The 10752-nt window shown below is 41.3% G+C and overlaps 1 long non-coding RNA gene across 1 annotated transcript; it reads left to right on the top strand.

The window, feature by feature from the left end:
• The first annotated feature begins 3816 nt into the window (after positions 1 to 3816).
• On the top strand, positions 3817 to 6350 carry LOC142622474 (uncharacterized). The gene is made up of 3 exons (XR_012841914.1): positions 3817 to 4126; positions 5608 to 5697; positions 6030 to 6350. It is a non-coding gene; the product is annotated as an uncharacterized LOC142622474 (long non-coding RNA).
• The last annotated feature ends 4402 nt before the right edge of the window (positions 6351 to 10752 follow it).

Genomic DNA, 10752 nt, shown 5'->3' with positions numbered 1-10752 from the left:
CTTTTCTTCTACCCAAAGTGCCTTTGTACCGGGGAGATTGATCACATATAATGTTTTGGTGGCTTATGAGACTATACATACCATGCATTCAAGGAAAAAGGGAAAAAAAGGGACTATGGCTATGAAGTTAGACATTAGCAAGATGTATGACCGGGTAGAATGACAGTTCATGTAGAAAATCATGGAGAAGATGGGTTTTCCAAAGGGGTGGATAGAAAGAGTGATGAGCTATGTCACTACTCATGGCATGATACATCCCTCTAGAAGAATACATCAAGGAGATCCATTGTCACCATACCTGTTTTTTTTTTTTTATGTGCATAAGGTTTCACGACTCTGTTGACCAAAGCTGAATTGGAAAGGGAGGATTAGAGGTGTGTCAATCTGTAGAGGAGCACCCAGAGTTACTAATTTATTGTTTGCAGATGATTCTTTGTTGTTCTGTCAAGCAACACCAAAGGAAGGGGAAGTGGTAGCAGAAATTCTTCAAATCTATGAAAGGGCTTCAGGTCAAAGTATAAATTTGGAGAAGTTTTTAGCTAACTTTAGTAGCAATACTACATATATTCAGAAACAATAAATGTTGCAGATTTTGGGGGTCAAGGAGGTGGTGAAGTTTGATTCTTATTTAGGGTTGCCAACTTTGATTGGAACGACTAAATATCACACTTTTGCTTATTTGAAAGATAGAGTGTGGAAGAAACTACAAGGATGGAAAGGCATGCTTTTATCTAGAGCTGACAAAGAGATTCTCATAAAGGCTGTTGCTCAAGCTATATCCACATACACGATGAGTGTATTCCAACTTCCTTTGAAACTGTGTGATGAATTGAATAATTTGTGTAAAGTTGTAATTTACAGTTATTTTGTGTTCACTTTAATTCCGTGCCAAATTTGATTGTAATTTTGTTCAATCTTTTGTACCCTATATTTTATGTGGGATGTAATTGTAAGGGTTGTGTGTGAGAAAGAGAGTGTGAAGGCTCAAGGCATCTATTGAAGACAAAATGAGTTTTCACAAGTAGCTCATGGCTAGCCATCCCGAGAAGTTATGCATGTGCCCAATACATGACTGGAATACGAAGAGTTATGACAGATGATGATAGTTGGTTTTCACGAGTGTCTCACAGGTAAGGTCTTCCTGCGAGATACTCGCGAAATAGTCTGTTTTGCCATTTTGTCCTATTTGCTCCACTACATCCTCATACACACTATATATATCATCATTACCCACATATTGAGTAGAGAGCTTTTCAGAGAGAAAACCCTAGCCTCAAACCCTTGAGAGTGTAAGATTGTCATACCCACAATTCTCTACACCATCCATTGTGGTTTTCCTCTACTCCTACCTCTTCATTTCCAAATCTTTGAGAGGTTGATAACCTAAACACTTACCACACCCATACTGAGTGTCTAGTGAGTTTTTGGTGCTGCTGGGAAGCATTGGAAGAAGCCAAGCTTTGGCGGATGCAATCGGGCGCATTGCGGGATCCGAAAAGCTAGACAAGATACGGTTCCGAGAAGCCTTGTTGGAGTAGGAGCTTGGAGGGCTTATGTGCACTGGGTAGATTAGGCTTGGAAGGTCTCTTGCTATTCGTGTATCCCGACTTATTATCTAGTGGGTTGATTTACCGTTTGAAAGGCGGCAGAGAGGTTTTTCACCGAGTTCTTCGGTTTCCTCTTCGATAACACATCGGCGTTCTATCTTGTGTTTGCATCTCTCTTCCCCTACTCTTTTAGCTTTCACTTTACTGTTGTGATTTGTTGAATATGGCTTAGAGTAGTTGTATTGTTTGTTCGCTCTCATTTACTATATTCTGCACTTAGTTTATGTTAAAGTAAAATCAACCGAGCCGTAATTTTTTAATTTGGGGTCTAAACAGCTCTTGTGTTTTTAACACAAATCCGAGCTTTCAATTTGTGTGCTAAGTTTTAGTGGGGTCAAGTAGGCAATGAAAGAAAAATTCATTGGAAATCTGGGATAAATTATCAACTTCAAAAATGGAGGGTGGTATGGTTCCGAGATTTAAGAGTATTTAATTTAGCTATGTTGGCTAAACAAGGTTGGAGGATGATTCAATATAATGATTCTTTATTATATAAGTGTTTCAAAGCACAATATTTTCCCCGATCATATTTTCTTGACACTAAAGAATCACCTGGATGCTATTATGTTTGGAGAAGCTTGGTGGTAGCCTTACCTATTCTTCCAGCTAGGTATTGTTGGTGGGTCGGCAATGGGAGCTCAATTAGTGTGATAGGGGATAGGTGGATCCCTAATCATCCTACAAATAAGGTCTTGCATCCTAATCATGAAATATTGGATGAGATGGTTGTGTCAGAGTTGATTAACCCAAAGATACAAGCAAGGAGGAGTGAGCTGATTACTTCAATATTTCATCGAGATGTTGCTAAAGTAATATGCAGGATTTAGCTTAGCTGAAGATATGTTGCTGATTTTATTATATGGAGCTACAATAAAAATGGAAGCTTTTCTGTTAAGTCAGCTTACAAGGTGGCAAGGAAGATTCAAGGGGAAGATAGGGCAGAATCATTAGGTGGTAGCGCAAGAAAGAAGGTCTTGAATGCATTGTGGAATCTCAAAATTCCCAAGAAAATTAAAGTCTTTGAGTGGAGGGCCTGTCATGATATTTTTCCTACAAAAGTTAATTTGTCAAGGAGAAGAATAATAACTGGTGATAAATGTTCAATATGCATAAGGGAATCAGAGTCCACCATTCACGCAATTTGGGAATGTGCTGTGGTGCAAGATATATGGGCAGGAAGCATTTGGAAGTTGCAGAAGCAAAGCTTAACTCATACGGACGTGATGCAGCTTATGGAGTATTTGATTGACAGGTTGACAAGAGAGGAGTTGGAGATGTTCTAGATTCAAGCTTGGCTTACCTGGAACCAGTGCAACCGTGTGGTGTATGGAGGAAATCTGATGGACCCGAGGAGCCTAAACAAGAGAGCTGAAGAGTACTATGAAGAATATAGGACAGCCCAGACTCAGCTAACCGTGACACGAATGGAGCAACATTGCATTGAAACTTGGCAACCTCCACCACCATCTGCTTACAAGTTAAATTTTGATGCAACTATTTTTTCAGAGTTGGATAGGACTGGAGTTAGAGAAATTATTCATAATGAGCAAGGTTAGGTTATGGTGGCAATGACAGCAACTGGACCGAAGGTGAACTCTAGTGAGGAAGCAGAACTGTTGGCATGTAGACGATCAATTGAATTTGCTATGGATGCCGGTTTCACTAAGCTGACCATAGAGGGAGACAATGTAAACGTCATGCAAGCTATTTCTTCATCACGGATCAATTCCTCATTGTTAGGCTATGTGGTGGATGATATTCGTCACTTGGTTCATTGTTTAGAGTGGGCTAGAGTTAACATAACTAGGAGGGGTGGGAAGAAGGTTGCACATATTCTTGCTCAACATGCTAGGAATACTCTAGATAATGATGTGTATTGGATAGAGGATTCTCCTCCACCGGCTATGGAGGCCTTGATTAAGGATGTTCTATTATTATGATTAATGAATGAATGATCCCTTTTCAAAAAAAAAAAAAAAAAATTTTCTATACCAAATTATTGTCTATTTAATCAAGTTATAATAAATTTAAGCAATAAAACATTCGCAGCTAATGCTATGATAATGATACTACTACAGTCGATAAAGTCTAATATAGTACAAACTTATCTCAGCAATAAATAAATAAATAAATCAAGCACAAACTTAAATAATAAAACCTATCCAGTATCAAGTCTACTGGTGGTTTAATTTAAATCACAAAATCAATTATCTTTACTTACTCTACTTTCCATAATCGATCAAAGTGCCAAACGACTTTTACTCTATCAAAACGTTAGCAGAATTAGCCAAAAAAAGAAAAATCAGAACATTGAGAGAGACCCATACCCATACCACACGTTCACAGGGGCCCAAAAGGGGCTGCGCTTTTCTTTTCTTTTCTTTTTTTACCAACTTTTTTTTGGACCAACTTAAGATTTGAAGAAGTATTTTTAATACCTCTTCGTCTCTCGGCGCGGCGGTCTCAGCTCCTCTGATTAGGTACGAATTGGTTCTCCCTCTTCTACGCCTAAGCCTCGGGTACTTTTCTACACAATCTGCGATTTATTCATTGTTTGTGAAAAGCATAATGGTTTTTTTGATTCTTCATTCATTGTTTGTGGTTACAGTTTTGTTTAATTTTTTTTTTCTGCAACTTAGAACAGATTTGCGTGACCGGAAAATGGCGGTTTCGGCGCCAATTACGGTTATCTGAATTCTGTTGCTTTCTTTTGAGTGAATGCTTAGAGTTAGAGAATTTGACTTGCTTCGTTGAATTGAATGGTGAAATATGTAACTTGTACTGAAGAAGATCTGTGCAGTAGTTTATGAATTCGTGCGTTCAACATGGAATTCTCTTTCTTTTTTGGTTTGCTTGAAAATTTGAGAGTGGGCAATTGACCTAAACAGGATTGTATTTCTCATGTAATGTCGATGATGCGGATTTGTGTTTTGTATAGATGATATATTGTTGGTTGTTTGTTAGGTCGCGAATAGGATTAGGTGTTTATTGGTTATTTATCCAGATATGCTAAGTGTTTTTTGATACATAGTAATCGAATACCCCGCACCGAAGTTGTAGTCACGCTAATTAATCACTATTAATCTGACTAAGTCCAAGCTCGTTTGCTTGGGCCATTGATCATAGGGGGCTGGGGTTGAGTCCAGCTAAATAGAATGGTTAATGGGTTATTGGTAACAGATGGCCTGCCAGAGCGGATGGCATTTCTTAGGTATAACAAGCGGGCTGATATTGGTGGGCTTAAACAGAAACATTTGCCAAGGGCCTAAGGATTCTGCAAGCAACAAAGAGAACTAGATTGGGCCATGTTAGTAATGCATAGTAGTGTTGACCTTCATAACTAAAGGACCTAATGTTTATGTTAAGGGTACTTATTATTGCACACTCGTTAGTGTAAATCGCCTATACACATCATGCATTCCATCATTAAACCAAACAAATAGGCTAAACTAGAATACTAACATAAAACCAACTGCCCAAACCAATCTGTGGTGGGAGCGACAGAATACTAGAATACTAGAATACTAGGAGCTGCTAGCCTGCTACTATCTTAGCTGAAAAAAGAGCCTCCTTATTTCACAATATGTGCATCCAACCCAAAGTCTTGTGCATGGAACAACTCATTAACTTGGATTCTCCTGTTGTTTGATCTTTTTCCTCTCAATACTATGCCACCCCCAAGATGAGTTTCTGTCTTGTAGAATTGGCATGTTTGTTGTTAGAGTCAAGTTAGTTTACTAACTGTTAGTTAGTTGCTATGGAAGCTACATTGAGCTTGTTGTATAAAGATTGTACTTGCTGTAATTGAATGAACAACAAAAGGAATAACCAATTTCTCTCTTTCTAATCTTCTATACGTTTCTAATCTCTCTCATTTCTTAGGAGGCCTGGCTACCACAAATCAGCCACCCTAATCCTAAATCGTACAAGTTTTTTCATTAACCTCCTAATCCATTTTTGAAGTGATTGCATGATGTGAAATTTGCATTCTTGACTGTAGGGAAATGAAAAAGGTTGCCTGATTATTAAGAGAAAAAAGAAAGGCTCCTTGAAGATTGTTTGGGTAGGCCCTATTCCAGGCACTTAGCAAGTAAGTGGTTGCTGATTTGAATTATTCTTCTATTCTAACTGGGTTACAGATGTATTTGTGAAGGTTTTTGGGTATTAAGATTTAACAAATGAGAATAGTAAGACTTTGAACAAGGGGTGGTGTTATTATAATTCATTATTGGTGGCTACTGGATTCATTTAAGTTTTAATTAATGAACGGATTCATAAAGCAGTGGGTATTGAAACAATTTTTATTGGATAAGTAAGAATACTTTATTCATGAAAGATGAAACAATTTAGTGGGTAGTAAAACAAATTAATAGGGGAAATGATGATCTTAAGTAATATCTTGATTTTCATTCACTTTTGCAGGAAACTTGTGGAACCTATGGTATTTCCAGTGTGTACACATTTTACAACTAGAATTAAAGCTCACTACAACTAGGTTTGATTATTAGAACATTGTTCCCCCCCCCCCCCCCCCTCCCCTTTTTTTTTGTGGCTGTGACTTTACATTTTCTTACTAGAAATTGTGGGCTGTTGTAAGTACTAGATGGAGAGTGAACCCCCATTTAGGGAGGCAATTTTATAAAGGATCTCTCAGCAATGTGAAATTTAACTAATGAGTTATAGGCTGTTTGTTAGAATTTTCATTGATCTCATATGGTTGTAAACTTGTGAGCTTGTGCATTATGTAATTATTTTTCTCTTTATCTAATGATTGTCATGGTCATGAATTAAGTACTAGAAGTTGTCCCTTTTAAAGAATTTCAAGATCCAAATAAGGTGAGTTTCTTATCCATACATGGTTAATATGTGAATCTATAAAATGCTTCCATTTTTTCCCAGTTAAGATGTACAAAGAGTATCATCTATGTTTACTTTCTTGACCAATGAAAATGCTAGTTAAAACGTGAAATTGAGTCTTGATCCTCAGATAATTGACTCTCAACCTTTAACGGTGGCTATGTTTGCTTCTTTGTTATTAGCAATATCTCTTTTTAAGGTGCAATTATGTTTTGTTCATGATTTATAATTGCATTCTTGGCTGAATTGATGATAATGAATTAAGAGATGATATCCCAATTCCCCCTGGTCTGATCTGAGTTAGGAGGTGGGATTGTGGTTTGAGAATAAAAAGAGATGAGTGTTTTTTTGTCCAAGTTATTTAGTATTCTTCCTTTTACTACACTTTCAGGTAATGTATATATCACATGCTTATAGTCACAGGTAAAGATAATTCCAATAGTAGTTCTCGTTGGTTTAGGTGGTAGTGGAACTTTAATTAAGATAGGCAACAAAATGTCTCCGGTTGATCTTCTTGAATGAACATGCTGATGACTTGAGAGACTTTCAAACTAAGACTGGTGAGAAGTAAACAATGACTGGTTCATTACTCCTGGACCCCCTTTGGGGGATGGTTAGGATGATTGACCGGTTTATAATAATCAATTCTTTAAATTAGGTAATTGGATTTGAGAGCTCTTTCAAAAGGGTCAACCTCAACAGCAAAATTCTTAGTAAAATTTGGGACACTAATCTTGTTCCATCATTCTGCGCTATATAGTTCTTAGTTCCTGCTTTCCATTATAGATGGTGAGTGTCTGTGTGTCTATGCCTCAAGCTGAAAATAAAGAGAACCTATTTTATATTCAGAGCAATATAGTTTGGTCTTATTTGATTAATGATCAATGGCGCATTAGTGTGGCTGAATTAGTGTCATCCAAGTTACGCAGCAGCCCTCGGAAATGGCCCTACGATGTCCAATCCCCATTGTGCAAAAGGCCAGGGACTGGAGAGAGGATTTAGAACCCCTCCAGGTTGATGAATATTAGGGGCGAACCTCTGGCATTGATCACATTTTCGAGCATAATCCTGAGCCTCCCTCTGCATATTGGGCCACCAATAACCCTGAGTCAAAGCTCTGTGGGCTAAGGATCTTCCCCCGGTGTGGCTCCTACAAATCCATTCATGCAGTTCTTCCAGAAGTGCTTCCGTTGATTCGGGGTGCACACACAACAAGTACGGTCCTGAGAAGGATCGTTTATACAGTTTTCGGACCTCGGACAACCAGAAACGTGGCGCCTTTCGACGTATCTTATCTGCTTCAGACTTGTCCTCGGGAAGGATGTCGTTCTTAAGAAAAGATATAACCGGGTCAATCCAACTAGGTCCAGGCCTTATTAGATGAATACGAGCTGCGTTGACAATGGTAAGAGTTGGCTCTAGTAAATCCTCCACGAGAATAATCCTAGGCAAACCCTGAGCCGAAGACGTTGCTAACGTAGCTAAAGAATCTACATGGGTGTTTCCACTCCTAGAAATGTGAGCTAAGATGAAGGAGTCAAATTCAGCTTGCTGACGCTTGACCTGGGCCAAATATTCCTGCATTCTTGGGTCCCTAGCCTCCATGGTCCCGGTGACCTGGCCGACCACTAGCTGAGAGTCCAAGAACGCATGGACTTCCTTTCCACCCATCCTATGTACCATGTTCATGCCCACCAGGACCGCTTCGTACTCGGCTTCATTATTGGTAGCCGAGAATGACAGCCTTAGAGATTTTTCGAAGACAATTCCCTCAGGGGATACCAGGACAAGTCCGACACCAGACCCTCTCTGATTAGCTGCCCCATCCACATACATTTTCCAAGTCGGAGGTGCTACGGCTATGATCACACCAACTGATTTTTCATCCATGTGTGCTTCTTTCATAGTTTCTTCTAGCAATGGCTCGGTAAACTCTGCCACCAAGTCAGCAAGGACCTGGCCCTTCACGGAGGTGCGAGGCCTGTATTTAACGTCAAAGGCTCCCAAAATGGTTCCCCACTTTGCCACCCTACCAGAGTAATCGGCGCTGCGTAACACCGCCTTGAGAGGCAATTGGGTCAGAACCACCACAGTGTGAGACTGGAAATAATGAGGAAGCTTCCGCGTGGCATGAACTATGGCCAGAAGTGCTTTTTCCAAGAGTAGATAGCGCACCTCGGCCTCATTCAAAGATTTACTAACGTAGTAGACCGGTCTTTGCACCCCGTTTTCATCCCTTATGAGGACCAGGCTGACCGCGTGGACGGCCACTGCCAGATAAGCAAACAAGACCTCATCCGCCTCGGGGCGAGACAAAATGGGTGGCCGAGAAAGATATTGCTTAAGCTGTTGGAAGGCTAACACGCAGTCCTCGGTCCATTGAAACCCCTTCCATTTATTCAACAACTGGAAGAAAGGGCGGCACCGGTCGGCTGATCGAGAGATAAATCTGCTCAGTGCGGCAATCATTCCGGTCAATTTCTGGATTTCTTTTGGGTTCCGAGGCGGCTGCAAATCCTGAATAGCCTTGACCTGTGATGGGTTTACCTCTATGCCCCTATGAGTAATCATGTATCCCAAGAACTTTCCAGACCCCACGCCAAAAGAGCACTTTGAGGCGTTAAGGCGCAACTTGTACTCTCTTAGCACCTGGAAGGTGTCGGCCAGATCTTTCACGTGTGAAGGTATTGTTTTACTCTTCACCACCATATCATCCACATATACCTCAATGGTCTTCCCTAGCTGCTGTTCGAACATTCTGGTCATCATTCTTTGGTAGGTAGCCCCAGCATTCTTCAACCCGAACGGCATGACCTTATAGTGGTAGTTCCCTGTTGGAGTAATAAAAGCAGTCTTCTCTTGGTCCTCCAATGCCAATGGAATCTGATGGTAACCTTGGAAGGCATCCAAAAAACTCATACGTGGATGTCCGACAGTGGCGTCCACAAGCTGATCAATACGCGGCATTGGGAACGAATCCTTGGAGCAGGCCTTGTTCAAATCCGTGAAGTCCACACATACTCTCCACGTTCCATTCTTCTTTTTGACCACAACCGTATGCGCCAACCACTCGGGGTAGAAAACTTCTTTAATAGCCCCAGCCCTCTTGAGTTTGAGCACCTCCTCCTTGACAGCCTCGGAATGTTCCTTGGAAGAACGCCGAGGTGGCTGCCTTCTCGGAACAATGGCGGGGTTGACATTTAAATGATGACAAATGAAGCTTGGATCTACGCCTAGAGCCTCATAAGGATCCCACGCAAAAACATCAATATTTCCTTTAAGAAATTTCAACAACTCCATCTTCTCCTGGTGCGGCAAACGTATACCTACTTGGAAGAACCTCTCTGGGTCATCCGCTATCAAAAACTTCTCTAACTCCTCACAAACAACCTCCTCTCCTGTCACCACTCCAGGTGCATCTGGAGCAGTTAATTGCTATGAGTTTTGGACGAACAAAGCCGATGACTCGGCTTCGGTCTGATGAAGCACTGCGGCCGATATGCATTGCCTGGCCACCAACTGGCTACTGAGGATCTCTTCAACGTATTCTCCAGAGGGGAACTTAACCTTAACATGCAAGGTAGAGGAGACGGCTCCCAGAGCGTGCAGCCATGGCCTGGCGAGGATGGCTGTATATATGGAGTACGCGTCAACCACAATGAAATCCACCTCAACCGTTTCTGAGCCGGATTGAACGGGCAAACGAATCTGTCCCTTCGGCACAACGGCCTTTCCTTCAAAGCTTATGAGTGGCAAGTCATAAGGTGTAAGATCGTCATGGGGTTGAATGGTACCAACCTTATGCTCCTCCGAAAATCCCAAGACAGGTAAATCCACCTTCAACCTCTTCGGCCTGGAGCCTGTCTCTTCGACCTGAGAATGGGAAACCGCCATCACCCTAGTGGGACCTGAGCCGGTCCTACCAGGTGCAGCAAAGATAACGTTAATTATTCCCAATGCCGGCCGAGATGGATTATTCTTCTGATTGTTTGAGCCAGATTGACTGCCCTGCCCATTAGGTTGACACAGGTACTGCTTCAGTTTTCCTTCACTGACAAGCTACTCCAAGTGGTTCCAAAGGGTCCGACAGTTCTCGGTAGTGTGGCCCACGTCTTGATGGTACTGACAAAAGAGGTTCTGATTCCTCTTCGCAGGGTCTCCTGCCATCTTACTAGGCCACCTGAAGAAGGGCTCCTTACAAACTTTCTCCAGTAATTGGTGTACTGGTTCTCGGAATACAGTGTTCACGGCCTGAGGTGCTGCCGAGCCGGACTGACCGACGTAATCT

The sequence above is a fragment of the Castanea sativa genome, chromosome 1 (genome assembly GCF_040712315.1).
Source record: "Castanea sativa cultivar Marrone di Chiusa Pesio chromosome 1, ASM4071231v1".
NCBI lineage: Eukaryota > Viridiplantae > Streptophyta > Magnoliopsida > Fagales > Fagaceae > Castanea > Castanea sativa.
Note: the sequence above shows the minus strand (reverse complement) of the source record. Positions and strands in the feature narration are given on the sequence as shown.